Consider the following 19,456-nt stretch of genomic DNA (forward strand, 5'->3'; position numbering starts at 1 on the left):
CTCACCTGTAGTAACTGTTGTTCTTCGAGATGTGTTGCTCCAATCCATTCCAGACCCGCCCTCCTTCCCCACTGTCGGAGTAGCCGGCAAGAAGGAACTGAGGAGCGGACGGGCCGGCTGGGGTATATATTTAGCGCCATGGCGGCGCCACTCCAGGGGGCGCCAGCCGGCCCGCCGGGGTTGCTAGGGAAAAAGTTCCGGAGAAGCCGTGCACGCGCGGCGCGCACACCTAACTGGAATGGATTGGAGCAACACATCTCGAAGAACAACAGTTACTACAGGTGAGTAACCGTTCTTTCCTGGAGTCATGTGAATATGGGAGAATGTGAACTTTCACTTAAAAAAAACAACAACTAAGATTTGTAGAGAGAAGCTTGAAAATGTGGCCTAACTGAATCCTAAGCACTCAAGAGAAACCAGGAGGCAAAACAAATAAACAAACAAAACCCAAACAAATTATTTGACCTAAAATTCATGTAATTTTATAAACATCTCACAATTTTAGGTTTCTGACTCAGGATTTTTGAACACTTGCAGTTAGTAGTATAGATGACTTTTCATTAGCAGTGTCCTGAGGCTCCCAAACCCTCAGTTAGTGCTAATGTTAAACCTTAAAAATAATGCACTTTCAATAAAGATGTTTATTAATCCAAGTTCTGACCTCTGACTGAGCTTAAACAGGCTCAGGGTTTCTCACAGGCTGCTTTGTCTACTGCAAACTTACTTTACAATCAAATGTCACACCCCGATCTTAAAGAGACAGTTCCCATTAGAATCATAGAATATCAGGGTTGGAAGGAACCTCAGGACGTCACCTAGTCCAACCCCCTGCTCAAAGCAGGACCAATCCCCAAATAATCATCCCAGCCAGGGCTTTGTCAAGCCTGACCTTTGTCAAGCCTGACCTTAGAAACTTCTCAGGAAGGAGACTCCACCACCTCCCTAGGTAACCCATTCCAGTGCTTCACCACCCTCCTAATGAAAAAGTTTTCCTAATATCCAATCTAAACCTCCTCCACTGCAACTTGAGACCATTACTCCTTGTTCTATCATCTGCTACCACTGAGAACAGTCTAGATCCATCCTCTTTGGAACCCCCTTTCAGGTAGTTGAAAGCAGCTATCAAATCCCCCCTCATTCTTCTCTTCTGCAGACTAAACAATCCCAGTTCCCTCAGCCTCTCCTCATAAGTCATGTGCTCCAGCCCCCTAATAATTAAACCAAATATAGGTGATTAAAATATAATACAAATATAAATAATAAATATAATATATAATATACATATAATATAAAACATCCTTCTAATTTCTAAATATTAGAGAAGACAATTTCTTAATTCAAACAGTGTTGCATCCAAACACAGTGGAATACTATATTAGACCTAATCTTTACACTGCGGATCTGATCACTGAACTAAAAATTGATGGTAGCTTTAAGTACAAGTGATTGTGACTTGATTACATTTATAATGTACAAATAGACTAAAGTCCAGACCAGTGGTGTATATATTTGATGCAATAAAAGGGCCAGTTTCACAAAGCTGAAAACTATTATGAGTCAAATCAGTTGGGAAGAAGAATACAATCAGAAAAATGTGAATGAGAACTGAGAATTGTTTAAGAACACTTTATTAGATGCCCCAAAAGCCACAATCCTGCAATCAAGGAAGAAGGCTGTGTTGGTTAAAAAACTGACCTGGTTTAGAGGTAAAGGGAAGGCAGCTCTAAAAATAAAATCAAAGAAAGTGGAAGGTGATAGTAATATATATAAATACAAAGCTAGGAATAGTAGAAAACTGATAAGGGAAGCAAAGTGTTTGGGTCACATGTAGTCTCTATTTTTAGCATGTGTTAGCTAAGCCCAATCTAAACTTGACTACTTTTCCTACTAAAGACAAACCCTGTGTGGACCAACCCACAGAGTGGGACGTGATACACATAGCTCTTTTTGAGATAGCAGTGGAATGCTGGGTATCAAGATTGCTGGATTCTACTCCTGGGTTTGAAGCAGAGTATGATCAAGTAATTAAAGAAAACACACTAGAGCATATAATTTGGCATGTTCATTCTGAAGTAGATCATAGAATTTACCTTCTTGGGCTGATTGCTAAGGCTGATGTAAAATTAAAAATGCTTATATAGACAGACACAAAAAATCTAACTGATTTTATGAAAAAATTGTGTATGTGTAGGGGGCAAGATACTGAATCTTATTCAGAGCACTATTTTTTTCACACCATATGTGCTACAGCTGCTGAGCTGTACTTTGCACTTCTTACAGCGATGCCACTTATGAGAAGACACCTTTTTTCTAATAAGATGTGCCCACAGCAGAACATAATTTTAGTATAGAAAATTAGATGTTTAAGGTTGTGGGAGTCAGTAATTTCAGTTGAACATAAGAGAAGACTATGTGAAAATGCAATCTTCAGTGCCATCTGCTGGACATCTGAAGTGACTAGCTACATATTTCAAAGCTTTTAAATATATCTAGACATAAATTGATGCAAGTTCATGGCATTCTTAGAAAACGTACACAGAAAAAGCATGGAGCATGTGTTTAAGCAAAATGGACCTTTTTGTCACATTCTTTTTTTTTTACAATGAGAAACAACGGGTCTTCTTCAAAAGAAACAAAATAAATGAATACATTTGGTGTTTTCATATCATATGTGCAATGTAGGAGAGAGAATGTCACTGTAGAAACTCTTAACCTTTTGAATTTCCTCACTTTTATGTACTTTAACACAATATTTTTTGCCTTTATTTTCCCCACAAGAATCCTGTAATCCTTCTCCATCCCAGTTGAGGGACTTTACGCCTCGTGAACCCATTTACCAGTCAGAAAAGAGCAGGATGGGTGTGAAATCTTGGCCTTTTAAGTCTATAGGAGTTTTGTCCCTGACTTGAATGAGGCAGATTGAGAAGCCACCCTTTTGAGCAGAAGGGGCTAAATTCCAAATGTGAATTTTATAAAGTGTGCTCCTGTAGTTCCTATAAAATGAAAAGTGCTCTTCAAACAACATGATTTTTCTGATAGGATCTATCTTTGGAATGAGCCAATAAAGTAATCCAAAACAAGAACTGCACTTGTGTGCCCACTATTCTGTACCCACTTAAGCAATCACTGTGTTCATATGAAACAAAAACAAATATGAAACTTTTCTACTACACAGGCAAAACACACTACTTTAAACCTTAACTTTAAAAAAATCTAACCCTTTTTCCTCACTCAGATTTAGATTGTTTTTTTTTCAGTGAGTCTGCATTTTGTACCCTCAGTAATTTTTATATTTTTTCTATCCGTATGAAGCTACTGAAATTTTTTACATTAGGAATTGTGTATTTTTTCATGCTAATCTGGATTGGTAACTGATGAACAAATAAATACCCTTTGGGGATGAAACCAAGCATAGGAAGTTTCAAAGCAAAAGGAAAAGTGAGACCATTAGGAGTGAAAATGAAGGGATATAATGAATCCACACACTGTCTATCATGGTCACTGCCATATGATAACAAATAAAAAAACCCACCACCACCCAAATCAAAAAATAATTCAATTTAGGACAAACTAATCAGTCAAGCTGGTAGAAATTTTTTGACCAAAATATTTTTCCTTTGGAAAATATTGTTTTGTCAAAATCTATGGAAAATGTCAATTTCAACAACCTGTTTTGGTTTTCCAACAACAGAATTTGAAATGAAAGGTTTTTTTCATATCAACATTTGAAAACTAACCCTTTTTTTTTTTTGCTACACATACTTAATATAAAAGGGGCAAGGCAAAGCTCTTCAGACAAAAACAGATGTACTGTACTCTCTGCAATCAGTTCTTTCCTGCTTTACTATATAACCCAAGTTTGGCAATACCAGGCCAGTGTGTAGTGGAGGAAAAATTAATTAGTTTCCATGCTATCATTCCATCCTAGAACAAAATGTACAACAAGATATCCATCAGGAATTTTGCTTAATGTTATTTAATTTGTGACCAGACTGGTTTTGCTGCAACAGAATTCCTGATGGATACATTCTGTGTAATAATTGATTTACGTATGGTACTCTTAAAATTATTTGGATAATTAAATTGGTTATTTTACATATTCCTTAACATTTTTAATAGTTCCCATTAGAAAGCTATATGTGAGCAGATGGCATTAGTTGTCTAATAAAAGTAGTTATGTACCAGGGGTGAAATCCAATAATGTAGCCAGTAGTAGTATTGTTTTTCAGTATTTTGCCTAATTCTCTTGACCCATTTTTGTCTTATCTAATCCGACATTGCAAATGTTGCTTAAGCGGTTTAGCAAAAATAAGTCTTCGGTGCTACAGCCAGCTTTTTCATTAACACAAAACACTTAGAGTAGTGTATAATGCTTATAGAGAGGGAGAAGAGAAAATTAGGATAACTTCGCCTTTTTTCTTCTGTTTCTTTATTAAAATGGTGTCCTAACAATTATTAGTGTAATTATTAGTGTAATTGCTGATTGATTTATTCCTGAATCCCATGTTTCACTTACCCTCATAGGGGAAAAATGAGGACAGAGAACATCATTCTTTGCTTACTATTAGAATTGGTCAAGTACTAGAACAAAAAATGTTCCAGTATTCCCTGAGTACTAAGGCTTCCATTCAATTCATTCTTCTTCAGCCCTTTTACTATTTGAAACCAGTGAAGCTTCAAACTAGACTGCAAACTAGAAACCATTTCTAACACCAAATATATTTATTTTATCATGAATTCCGGTGGCCAATCTATTAGTTAATTGGATGATGAATTGCAAAGCTTGAATAGCATCTAAAAAAAAAAAAAGATATCCAACTAGTTTAAAAACCTTTTGGGGAAGTTTGAATTGATTGTTACTAGTTAAGATTGAGTTCTATTTATATCTCCAAAAAGGGCACTCGAATATAGAGCTCCCACAAGAGGAGAAGATATGTAACTAAAATCTGTTAAAGGGCATGATTCTCAAAGCTAATATAAAGCAGCCAGCTCAAAGCAGGAGGAAATGATGAAGAGACTAATCAAGGCTTTCATGGACAGACACATGTACTTACATAATGTATTAATTTCAAGATGTCCTGTTTCTATTAATAAGATATTTAGTTTGTCATGTTTTTATAATATATAAGGAGATATATATTTAAAACAGTATAAATATCTGAAAATGTTGCATGTGGTTTCTACATAAAGATGGTGAGGTGTATATCTTTTATAAATGTCTCTCTGTATTGTACTCTCACACATATGGGATCTATTACTTCCATGCTAGTTGTAATACACAGAAAGCCAGACTGAGGGGAAAAAATAAGTAGTGGTGATGTCTTGGTTCCCACTATGAAACATTTTCCTACTTGTGGCAGCAAAATGCGCCACTACTCACAGTAGATTGTGTAGATGTTCATTCTTGTATGGTTTGATCAGCTAACAATGTTGAAGTTCAAATTGTCATAATTAAGCTTCAGTCGCCATCTCATTCAGATCAATAGAAGTCCTTACTTTTCTCAAAGCTATTTATTATTTAAGGAGATTTGCAGACTCAAAAATACACCACTATGTTTATTTTCATATGGTTCACATTTTGAAGGTTATCTTCACCACCATAAGGGTTGTGATTACATTTTTTTAAAATGAAGAATTTAGATTCTAGAACAAAATTGGAAAGAACCAAGGAAAAACGGCTTGCTTGTTCACGGAACCACTGCTAACTGGCCTAATTCGGCACCTGAAAGCTGGAATATATGGTACACTCTATATCATCCATGTAATTTCATGTGGATTTATGCAAAGCATGAGCTCTCATGTCAGAATTCTAGGTACATTGTGAAAGAAGAGCCCTGCAATTACACTGAAAGAGACCACTGTAGTAAGGGCCAGAGTTTAATCTTTAGTAAGTCCATATACTTCTGGTATCAATACTGCAGGCATTTTTTATTTTATTTGACACTGGTCTGGCTGTTTATGTTAAAATATGTGCATTTCACTTGTGGATTTTTTTCTTGGTTTTAGAGATGATGGCGGAATGTTTGCTGAAATCTTTAAGTTATGGTCTTTAATTGTTCCATAGCAGTCTAACCTTTTAAACTGAGGCTTGAAACACATATCCTGATTATAACCTATGGACACTAGTGCAATGTAAATAAATAAATAGTAATAGATGAAACTTTGCTCAAGCAAATATTGATAGGTGTATTTTTAGCTTTGATTTCAGATTTGTTAGATACTTTTACATCTGACTTGGGTTTTTTGGTAATCTGTAACTGTATATTTGAAATTGGTATTAGTCATGTAAAATGATTCACCTGACATCTTTTAAATAATTATTTTTTGACCATTTACTTCTGTTAGTTTACTCCTATGATTTTTTATGTGAATTTTACAGCTGGTGGGACAGTCTTTCAAGTTTAACTTGTAATTGATATTGGGTATTTTATTTGTTGTAAAAGTGCTTAGAATATTAGATGCTGTTGTAAATCAAAACACAAATAGTTTGTCTTGTTATTGTTATAAACTGTTTTCTCTTCTGTGCAGGAGATTGCATCAACAATTTGAAAGTTATAAAGAGCAAGTAAGAAAAATAGGGGAAGAATCCCGCCGCTACCAGGGAGAGCACAAGGATGATGCACCAACGTGCGGCATCTGTCTTAAAACAAAGTTTGCTGATGGCTGTGGCCATTTATGCTCTTACTGCCGGACCAAGTTTTGTGCCCGATGTGGAGGTCGTGTTTCTCTACGATCAAACAATGTAAGTTTTCTACTGTATAGTTTTTATTGCAAATATTGATACACTCAAACCTACAAATTGTTCCTCACTTATCTTATTTTAACATCTCTTCCATCCATCATTTCATCTTGACCCTTTCTAAGGTGGGGTTTCTGTGGTGGTAGGTAACAAGTCAAAACAATGTATTCCAAAAGTATGGAGATTTATGATCCCTAAAGACAGTTAATTAAAATAAAATAATATATTGTATAACTGTACTGAGCTATAGTTTGAAGGAAAAATTCTTATTTTATCTGGGATAATAAACCACATTTTCATCTCAGGTGTTGTCAAATTTTCCCTATTGAGCAATTTTGATTATCTCTGTAGAATTTTAAATCTCTTTTCATAAAGCTTTGTTTAAAGGCCACTTGTGTTTCTCTTTAAAGAATGATCAGCTCAGTAAAGGGAAAAGTAATCCCTTCTGAATTGCACTAATGAACACTAAGTGTATTAGTTTCAATTTAATTTTAATTTAATTTAGTTTTAAATTGTAGTGGTCTTGTAAGTTACCATGGACTAGATTCCCTCTCATGGAGTTAATTCCTGATCCTTCTGTCGGGCAGGTGAGTTTTGTGCCCTCTTTTCCACCTGTATAGAATGAGCTGGAGAGCTTGGCCCCAAACCTTTAGGTTTCCCAGGGATCTATATGGAAGCCTTCTAGCCCGGCAATTCCCTTTTCTCTGGCATCATGGATCCACTGGTGGCCAACTATCTCACTCATTCATGGGAGTTGAGCTATATATGTGGAAGACCACTGCCACATGCTGATTTTGAGGGGATATCCTGGCCCCATAATATGCTCTAAAATGTTTAAATAGTCTTTCATCTCATCAAAGGATATGCTAACTATTGTGAGACCTAGTCCAGCATCCCAGATGCCGTATCAAGGCACTAGAATCTTTGACAATGTCCTAAATATATTTGGAGCTCCCTTTTTCTATATGAACTCAATTAAAAAATTTACAAGAAACAAAATACATAATACAGCTAATCCCTTCTACAACTGAACTATTGTGCACTTTTCCTCTTCTCTGAACTAGAATTTATTTTATTAATAATTTTTGAAATTCAGGTTTTAAAAAAATTAAAAATGCAGAAACAGCCTATTTCAGAGTTAGACCGGGAATATGTTATACTCTTAATATACCCGTTTAACTCCCAATAACCCTACTTGGAGTTAAATGCACTTTTTGAAAGAAGAATGCAGCCGCATACATGACCTGCTGAATATATTCAGAGTTTTAAAACTATGTGTGTGCACCACATCCTATCACCTGCAGGTGGTACCATTAGAACAAGTTATATAGGAAAAACTAGTTTACTGTGGTATTTTAGGTAATATTAGGCAGTGCAAGATGTACAACACAGATTATTCAGAAGAACTTGAACATGTTTTAATTATTCCTTATCTAATATTTCTAGTCACACATCAACATTGGTCCAAAATTTGTTCCTGATATAACATTGACTTCAGTAGTGTTGCACCAAGCATAAATTTGGTTTACTGTATTTAAAATAAAGCCAAGGGGTGTGAGTTAAAACCAAAGACATTCAGAATTAAGGTTTAAACTACTTCCTGAATTTTTCTTGTTGTGCCTAGTCATTGCCGTAATTATCATTCTTTCTCCAGACCTTTAGAACAGTGGTGATTTCTATTAGTTTTGCAAAATTCTGTTCTATTGGCACACAAGGCAAGGACAGGAGAGTACAAAATTATTGGTTTTATCAATATCAACATTGTTGTCAGGGTAAATATGAGTTAGAATATTTTTGTACCTGGTCTGGGAAATGTTCATGATGGTTTTGCAAGGCTGTTACCAATTAAGTATAGTAAATTGCAGTACTTAGGCACAATAAAGAAAGTCAGCCCACAGCAAAGACTTCAAGCATTCAATATAAAATAACCTATTTTTGAATGATAGGACCCATCCATACTGGAAAAGCAACAGACTCATCAATCTGGTTACATAGTTGCCCTCTTACCCAGTTATGAAACAGTTACAATTTGTTTTGTGCACATGACCTAATAGTGTTGTTATTACTGGGGCAGATGACTGGGCTAAAGCCTTGGAAATGGCTAGAGCTTTAGCCCAGTTATGGAACATGGTTAAGGCCTGTCCACACTACAGATTTTAACCATGTTGTAACTGGGGCAAGGGACATCAGTTTTATAGCTTATCTGATAGTTGTGTTTGTAGTATAGCTCTAAAACCAATTAACTTCCCATTTTTGACTCACCTAAAAACTTTAAAATGGTAAAATTGTCCTATTTAAAATAAAGAAATAAAATAAAAAGACCCCCCAGATGTCATAACTGGGTTAGGACCTTGTCTGGTATGTTGACTTGACATGTTTCTAGGAGAGGAAGTATTAAGTTATGGACTCTTGAAAACAAGCAGCCTGTGATGAAAACACAAATACATAACTACAGTGGTCCTATTAGGTTCCCTTAAAACATTTAGAAAGTGTTTTTCATGGCAAAACTGACATATTAATTGTTAATATTTCCATTCTTCTTTGACTTCTCCATTCTTTGCTACAATCTTTCATGCTTCTATGGGTCCATGTTAGTATATATATATTTTTGGGCATGTAATACTATAAATATTTTTTTATTTACAAATGTTTTTTTTTCATTCTTACGTTTTTAACTCTTTATAGAATTGCCTTTCTTTGAAATCTGCCTATTAATATTTGCCTACTTTTTTCTTTTTCTCTTCCTGTTTCTTTTTTGTCTTTACTCTGCTTCCTTGGATGCTTTCCCAAAGGAGGACAAAGTGGTTAGAATCCATGCTTTCTTTTATCATTTATTATTATAATGTTGTTAGTAAAGTAAATGTGAAGTATATTAATGTTAATTATTGAACTGAAATTTTAAAATAATCTTTTGCAAAAAACAAAAAAAAAACCCCAAAACAACAACAAAAAACCCAACAAAATTCCTGGTTTGTGTGCAGTTGCCAAAATTAGGATAATCAACCAAATTCAATAAAACCTGTGGGCAGTGATCAATCTCTATAGTTCTAAAGAGTTCAAGAAAAGAGCAAACATGATAAAATGTAATAAAGAGCTTATTTCAGTAGATATGAGTACAATTACAACCTGACTTTTGATTTTTCTGATACAAGGTCCTTCCATCTGCCTTCAGGAAATCTAGTTTAATTTTTTAAATATATTTTTAATTTGATATATCATTTGCTGTGTCTTAACTCTCACTGCAGCAAAAATTCAGTTGACTTCTAATTCATGGGAAGTCAGCCTTTTGATTTTACATCTGAAGTATTTTCACCATGCTGATGCTGGCAAAAGATACTGCCTAAAAATGGGCAAAAGTATAGTGGGTGGTGCTTCATGAATCCCATGTGAATAAGGCAAATCATACATTTGAAAAGTTGGAAAGTTGTGGAGCGGCCTGATTCATTATTGAAATGTGCAACAAGACCTATGCATTTTCTGAGATAGGAGCACTGTGCAGCATTTCTGGGTCAAATAAGTATGTTTATGTGGCGCAAGCAGAACTCTGTTCAGTAAGTGGCTGCTCATCCAGCTATGCATTCTCTGCGCTGGAGGAAATAGTGGATGGATGTGGGTGAAAGAGTAGGTGTGTTTTTCTTAGCTTCAATTCCCAGCCAGAAAATGTAGTACAGAGTCAGGATCCCAGCCCAGAGGCATTACTCCAGACTTTTACCTTAGCATATCAGGCAATGGGAATTAGCAAGCTTTCTTCGGTCATCTGAACAGCAAAAGGTGCTGGAGGAACGACAGTCAAGCATAGCATTACCCATCCCTGACTTGCAGGCTGCTATAATTGTGTCATGGAATGGCAATATTTCATCCTGCAGAGGCCATAGCACAGGCCTAATTTGAGACTAAGGCTGCACCTCCGCTGGGGGCGCATACCTTCCATGGTAACTGCACTCTTTATTATTAGGATTGCTATTGGCATATTTACTCATATATAATATATATAGGTTTCAGAGTAGCAGCTGTGTTAGTCTGTATCCGCAAAAAGAACAGGAGTACTTGTGGCACCTTAGAGACTAACAAATTTATTTCAGCATAAGCTTTCGTGGGCTACAGCTCACTTCTTCGGATGCATAGAATGGAACACACAGACAGAAGATATTTGCTATCTGAGCTATCAGCTCATCTCAATTGATTGGCCTCTTGCAGTTGGTATGCGTACTTCCACTTTTTCATGTTCTCTGTATGTATAAATATCTTCTGTCTGTGTGTTCCATTCAGTGCATCCGAAGAAGTGAGCTGTAGCCCACGAAAGCCTATGCTGAAATAAATTTGTTAGTCTCTAAGGTGCCACAAGTACTCCTGTTCTTTTTATAATATATATATATATATATATAATCTGGAACATGATAGTATGGGAGTGAATCGAATGTGTCCTTGATATTGCTTAACATATATGCATGCAGTACACATTATTATATCTCAAGATTTTGATTTACACAGGCATTTTTGGAAAGCTGCCATCAAGTCCTGGGAACTGGTCCCTCCGACCAGCCTCAGGTTCCTTCCCACTCCAAAGAGATACTCTCCTGTGTACTTTACATGGGCTTTCATAATGACTGTGAATTGTGACATTATTGCATAGTTGGACACTTCACTGTATAGCATATTTGGCACTCTGGACAAAGTGGTGAATTGAGCTGTGGGGCTTTCTGACCTTTCCAGTTCTAATAATCGAACTTATTTGGGGTGGGGGAAAAGCTCCCCATGCAGTACTGATCTGTTTCTAAATCAATACAGCATTGATTAATCCGACTTGGTGTATTAACACGGGATAGCTGTTACTGCAAAAGCACTTAATATGTGAGGAATGTGGAGACAGCAAATACATTAGTATTTTTTTTTGTTAAGTGCAAGACTCTTTTTAATAGTGCTTGCTTCTTTTAAAACTGATATATTTTAGGATGAATTTAAAAGTAAAAATGGAGTAAAAATAACTGGATGTCCTTTTACAAGGAACACAATTGGCTGCATTTATTTAAAGCAATGTAAAAAAAAAAGTTAGATTTTCCAATGTTCAGTGGCTCAGAGTTCTTGTCTAATTCACATATTAGGGTCAATCTTGCAGACTTTATTCAGTTTTAATGGGAGTTTAACCTGAGTAAGGACTTACTTATGACTTCAGGACTGGGCATGTTGTTTCCACTCAGCTTTTTTACACCACCATTTAATTACATTACTTCTAATTCAGAATGATCAGGTTAAATTTTTTATAGAATGCAGTGGTCCAGGTAAAAGAGGGTTTCTCCTGCCCAGCATGTACTTATATAACTGTCCACATAGGGGGATGTGTCAGCATCCCCACACTGACCTGCTCTGAGGCTGCTGCAAAATCTCTTCATGTCTCTCTACCACTTAAAGAGGTACCCACCTTCCTCAAGCAAGCCAGACAACAGGCCTCCCACTTAATGTGAAATGTGGTCAGTTGCATTTCTTTTAATCGAGAACGATCAGGTTAATTTTTTTAAACTATGCAATGTAGATCACTTCTTGGTTAAGGAAAAACATAGGCATCAATCCTTTTATTTGGCAAATTTTTTTTTAGTGACTAAGACTTGGTTTTTAAATTATAGGACAGAACTTTCTATTGACTAGGGCTGTCAAGTGATAAAAAAAATTCATGATTAATCACTCGATTAAAAAGTTAATCACGATTAATTGTGCTGTTAATAATAGAATACCATTTATTTAAATATTTGTAGATGTTTTCTACATTTCAAATATATTGATTTCAATTACACAGAATACAAAGTGTACAGTGCTCACTTTCTATTTATTTTTTATTACAAGTATCTGCACTGTAAAAGAAATAGTATTTTTCAGTCACCTAATACAAGTACTGTAGTGCAAACTCTTTATCATGAAAGTTGAACTTACAAATGTAGAATTATGTACAAAAAAACTGCATTCAAAAATAAAACAATGTAAAACTTTAGAGCTGCAAGTCCACTCAGTCCTACTTCTTGTTAAGCCAATGCTCAGACAAACAAGTTTGTTTACATTTGCAGGAGATAATACTGCCTGGTTCTTGTTTACAATGTCACTTGACAGTGAGAACAGGCATTCTCTGTTGTAGCCGGAATCACAAGATATCTATGTGCCAGATGAACTAAAGATTCATATGTCCCTTCACGCTTCAATCATTCCAGAGGACATGCATCCATGCTGATAATGGGTTCTGCTCGATAACGATCCAAAGCAGATGCCACCAACAGAAGCTTGATTTTCTTTTTTGGTGGTTTGGATTCTGTAGTTTCTGCATCTGAGTGTTGCTCTTTTAAGACTTCTGAAAGCATGCTCCAAACCTCATCCCTCTCAGATTTTGGAAGGCACTTCAGATTCTTAAACCTTGGGTCGAGTGTTGTAGCTATTTTTAGAAATCTTACATTGGTACCTTCTCTGCGTTTTGTCAAATCCGCTGTGAAAGTGTTCTTAAAACGAACATGTGCTGAGTCATCATCTGAGACTGCTATATGTATATATATGGCAGAAAATGGGTAAAACAGAACCGGAGACATACAGTTCTTCCCCAAGGAGTTCAGTCACAAATTTAATTAACACATTTTTTTAACAAGTGTCATCGGCATGAAAGCATGTCCTCTGGAATGGTGACCGAAGCATCAAGGGGCATACGAATGTTTAGCATATCTGGCATGTAAATACCTTGCAATGCCAGCTACAAAAGTGCCATGCAAATGCCTGTCCTCACTTTCAGATGACATTGTAAATAAGAAGCAGGCAGCAGTGTCTCCTGTAAATGTAAACAAACTTAATTGTCTTAGCGATTGGCTGAGCAAGAAGTAGGAGTGAGTGGACTTGTAGGCTTAAGTTTTACATTGTTTTGTTTTTGACTGCAGTTATGTAACAAAAAAAATTGAAATTTGTAAGTTACACTTTCATGATGAAGAGATTGCACTACAGTACTTGTATGAGGTGAACTGAAAAATACCATTTTATCATTTTTACAATGCAAATATTTGTAATAAAAATAACAATATAAAGTGAGCACTGTACAATTTGTATTCTGTGTTGTAACTGAAATCAATATATTTGAAAGTGTAGAAAAACATCCAAAAATATAAAATTTCAATAGGTATTCTATTGTTTAATGGTGCGATTAATCATGATTAATTTTTTTTTGAGTGAATCGCGTGAGTTAACTGCGATTAATCAACAGCCCTACTATTGACATACATTTTTTTTCTCCATATTTACAACAATATGTTGTACCTGAAAATGTTAAACCCCCTTGTAATGGGATTTAGGAGTTCCCGGCCTGCTATATTGCCATCAATATTTTATGATTTCCAGTGCACTTGGTAGGATGAATAAGGAGCTGCTGGTGTGTTGAGGTGGCTAATGAGGCATAAACTTTATCTTTATCATGAAATATTAAGCAATGCAAGGTCTAACTTTTTAATATATACCTAGAAATTCATTTTTAATAAGTGTTCCTGCATACATTAGTATGGGACAGTTTTTCACATTTATAGCTGCAATCTGCTCTTTCTTCATATGTTTACAGATAGACTACATTTATTGGATGCAGATGAAAGGGACAGCTCAAGCTTAAAATGATGTCATGTGCAATACAGTAGTAACAGTAATAATATTTGGGTTTAGCACATAGAAACTAGTGGTTGTATGCTTTATGAACAAAGTGCCAATGTTTTACTTTTTTCCATATTACCATACAATTCAAGAATAGTGTTTATTCATTTTAGCAATACATTCACCATATGGGTGACTTTTAGCAATACATTCACCATATGGGTGACACATATCCAAAAGAGGAAAATTGAGCAGTGTTGCATATACCTTACAAGAAATAATGATACTTATAATAGATGGCTTTTACATGTGAAAAGAACCTACAGAAGAGATGGTGTGAGGAGTTTTGGTAAGAGAGGGATGGGGCATGTTGATCTCATGAGAAAAAATTGATATCCTGTTCTTTAACTATTTTCTTTCCCATTGATCAATCTGTTTCTTTTCATGCAGTTAGATCCATAGTTATCCTTTCTTGTTTCTCACCCCAAGAAACCAATTTATCATACGTACTTAACCTGCATAAACCTTATGCAAATACACCCTAATTATTTCAATATATACTTAAGGGGATATTAAGTACATTTATTAATAGATTTTAGTTTATATGCTTTTCCTCTGCATTGTTTGTTATATCCTCTTAGAAGTTTGAATATAAAATTTGTTCTCCTGTTCCTTTTGATATTTTTCATTGGCATACTTTGCATATTGTATCTGAAGTTTTCCTCTGTTTCTTCTGGAGCACGGGTCCTTTATGTCTCAGTTTCATTTACTTCCTGATATTACCTAATCACCTGCTTGAGAGAAGGAGGAGCAACCCTGCTGAGCATGCTCAGTTCACCTCTTCCCCAAGCTGTAACCTGTGATGCCAATAGCCCAAATAGGAGTAAGGTGCTCTTTACCTGACACAGATGATTTCATCATCTACGCAGCTGTGCTGGCCACTGCTGGATGTAAGTAATCCGTGTCACATAAATGGCTGGCGATCCCTGGAACAAAGAGGAACTGAAAGCATATTGTGACTCTTTGATCTGTAAATCCTTTCCCAAAATATCCTTCGTGATATTTTTTGCAAAATCAAACTATTGTATCTCTCCTTTATAACCACATGATTATAAATGTCTTAGCTAGCTCTTGTTCCTTATCTACTTAAGGAAACAGATGCATTTTAATGTTCAAAAGTAATCATCAATGAGAAGATAGATTTTCTTGGAATCAGGTTCCAACTTGCTCATCATTTACTCTTAATAAATCTGACCACTTGACACTTATAACTACTGAAATTTTCTTAAAGGAGAAAATTTTTTTTAACCCTCCTCTCATATACCCTCCCTCCAAGTAAAACAAAACAAAAAGTGATAATCAAATTTGACTATTCAGATAACTTTTCACAATCAACCCACAGAGTTAAAATAAAATCTCAAAAATACTTCCTAATAACAAATAAGCTATGAAGATAGCTCAGTGGTTTGAGCATTGGCCTGTTAAACCCAAGCTTGTGAGTTCAATCCTTGAGGGGGCCTTAGGGATCTGGGGCAAAAATCAGTACTTGGTCCTGCTAGTGAAGGCAGGGGGCTGGACTTGATGACCTTTCAAGGTCCCTTCCAGTTCTAGGAGATAGGTATATCTCCTATTATTATAACTTGCAATCTGCTCATGGTTGTTATGATTGCAGAAAAAGAGACTAAATTAATCAGATAAATGATTCATTAAAAGTAATTTGCTCAGTTGTAATGATAATATTGATATTTTCTCTAATTTTTTTACCCTCTCTCTGTACCTAATCTTCTTATACCATGCTCATCGTGATGGTATCTGGGTACCCATTATTGTGCTACTGAGGGTAGTAAAACATGTCAGTATAGGGCTCAAAGTAGCAGAAAACTAGAAGATTTGTTGCATGCTTTCCTGTACCTCTGAGAAGTGCAGAAGACCCTTTAAATGGCGAGGACTCCATGGCGCTTGAAATTATGTCTAAAACAATTCTTAAACACACACAGCTCTCTCTGAATATGTTTATATATCTATATATCATTTCTTTTCTGTGTTAGAGACTCAGCGATGCTGTAAGTAATTTTCTGCTGTTTTCAGTTTTCTCAGAAAATTACTTATGAATGGGCCAAAACCACAAAGTTTGGCTGTGAATGTGAATCAAAACTTCTCCAAAGTTTGGGGGGGATTCAGGCTTGGGATTTTAGTTCCAGATCATCTCTACTCCTTATATGGCAATATGATGTTACCAAGTATTTTCCCAAGACCAATCTATTTCCTTTTCTCCTTCAGTGTTCTGAAACACACCACAGAGGACTGTGCCTATCTCCTGGGAGAAATTTGCATGTGGTTAGATGGTCCAATGTTCATCTTTCAGTTCACTTGATGAAAAGTCCATGTTTCAAGCTGGCTATTTAAATGGCTCCACAGTCAGCTAAATGGTTGTTAGCAATGTCAGGGAATTATGGGAGAGCTTGCATTCCCAGAGAGTGATTTTTGCATCATGGTCAAGCCTTTTCATGAGCCAGATGCTTCTAGTGTGAGTTGAGATGGATAGCCCTGAACTAAGTGATGTATTGTAGTCCAGTAACAGGTAATATTAACTTCTCTTCACAAGCCAAAATCTTGGCGCATCGAAGTCAATGATACACCCCCCTAGACTTCAATAAGACTATAATTTTACAACAAAATTAAGCTTGAAAAAGAGATTGGAGCAAACAAAGCAAGATCCTTGTTGTTGCCCATTTTTCACATTGTCCAGAAATTTCAGTTCTGGTGCGAAGGGCAGGAGAGAGACTTTATCCATTTGTGCGTGTAGGAAATTTTGGGCAGGGCAGGAACTGACTACAGATCAGAATTTAAAGTAGGTAATTATTGTAGAGCATAGTGTTTATCTGAGCATAATGACGTATGACTGGAGAAATGTAATGTCAACTGTTTTTCCTGAAGTGCTACAGGTTGGCTTTTCTGGACTATGATTGATTGAAATTATTTTCATTATATTACAATGTAAGTAATTTATAATCAGAAAAGAAAACATACTCATCACAATATTTTCTGTAGTTGTGGACCAGGTGTTTGAGAGACTCATCATCATTTTAATGCTTTTTAAAATTTACGTTTGCACAATGTCTTGCTGATTTAAGCCTTACTAACTTGAATGCACATGCTATGCAATTTAACTGCTTAAAAATGTTCGTGCCACAAGACTTTAATGTAGCCAGAACAAAACTTCACGATTGGCAAGAATTGTTTTCACTTCCCTTTCACAAAAGTCATAATTTTTGTCAAAAAATTGTCACATACGTCATTAAAAGGCTAATTTATATGTTGCTGACTAATACAGCTGCAACACCAAAACTGTTTCCTCAAAAGGAGGTAAAATGACTTTACAGATTGCAAAGTGATAGATAAATTATCTCTCCGTAGCATTCAGCACAACTTGTTTCCTAAAAGATTTAGTTTTCATATGCATCAGAGAAAAAGCGCTGCTTTTCACTCAGCATTGACTAAAACTGCTGCTTTCAGCAGATAAAAGAAGCACTATAAGAAGTAGAAGAAAAAAATCTACCTAGTAAGACTCAAAGACTGACTTTCTGAGGATGTATTTCACTGTTGAGTTACTCATAGACTTTAAGGTCAGAAGGGACCATCGTGATCATCTAATCTGATTTGCACACTGCAGGCCACGATCTCTGGCTAAGTTACTGAAGTCCTCAAATCATGGTTTAAAGATTTCAAGTGATAGAGAATTCACCACTTACACTAGTTTAAACATGCAAGTGACCTGTGACCCATGCTACACAGGAAGGCGAACCCCCCCCCCAGGGTCTTTGCCAATATGAACTGAGGAAAAATTCCTTCTTGAACCCAAATAGGGTTATCAGTTAGATCCTGAGCATGTGGGCAAGACCCACCAGCCAGACACCTGGGAAAGAATGATCTGTAGTAACTCAGAGCCCTCCCCATCTAGTGTCCCATCTCCAGCAGTTGGGGATTTTTTGCTACTGGCAGATACCAATGGGCCACATGCCATTGTAGGCAGTCCTATTATACCATCCCCTCCATAAATTTATAACGCTCAGTCTTGAAGTGAGTTAGGTTTATTACCCTCATTTCGAGCATAAACTTGATGGACCATTTATATCCATTTGTTCTTGTGTCCACATTGGCGCTTAGCTTAAATAACTCCTCTCCCTCCCTGGTATTTATCCCTCTGATGTATTTATAGAGAGCAACTTCTTTATAAATTTGTGTAGAGCCAAGTTATTTATTTTTAAACTGTATCTTCATCATTTCAACTGTTTTTGTTTTATGCTTTTTTTGATTGATGTAATTATGTTTGATTATGTTTCAACACCGGACCTAATCTTGTTCAATCATAATGAATCATCTGCAACCTTCAATACACAGAGAAGCAGCCACCTAATGGCCTTGGGTCTTGGTGGACCTATGTTCTTCAGTTAATCAGATCAGGGCTTCTTCATTTAGTACTGACTCTGATTATGGTGGGTTCATTAGGTCATTTTTAATGTATGAATTAAATTCAACAAATAGGCTACTGCTACTCCTCTGTGCTTCCCTGGTGTGTCCTCAGGGTTTATTATCCCTGCTAGCCAAATGCTCCAAAAAAAGATTGCCTACTTTTTCCATGTGATTCTGCAGTGGATAACCAAGGTAACATATTCTAGATCCATTCCTTTTTCTCAATTCTTTTAAAAAAGTTACTGAAGTTTTCACAGCTATCTTGGCTGTTCAGCAAATGCCTGTTAATTAATTGGCCATTATATATAAACCCTGTGTAAATGACACTGGAAAGTTTCATACTCAACGGAGCCTGTGTAAATAAAATGTAATATAATTAGTCCCCTAGGTCATTACTACAGGCTATATGCTATAGCACTGCGTGATCCTGGATTGTAGGTACAGTTGCTCCAAATAATCAGCTCAAAGAAAGGGAAACGTTGCAGTGAAACAAAATGTAATTTAGTTAAGAATTTTTCAGCAGTGGTCCTAGTGTATTCTTGAGTGGAATAATTCCAGCAATCTGCCCCACCTCTGCAATAAAATCCTAGACTAAGAAAGATTAACTATTATACAGTTAAGCACTCAAAAGTCAAGAAATGCCAA

The sequence above is a fragment of the Mauremys mutica genome, chromosome 3 (genome assembly GCF_020497125.1).
Source record: "Mauremys mutica isolate MM-2020 ecotype Southern chromosome 3, ASM2049712v1, whole genome shotgun sequence".
NCBI lineage: Eukaryota > Metazoa > Chordata > Testudines > Geoemydidae > Mauremys > Mauremys mutica.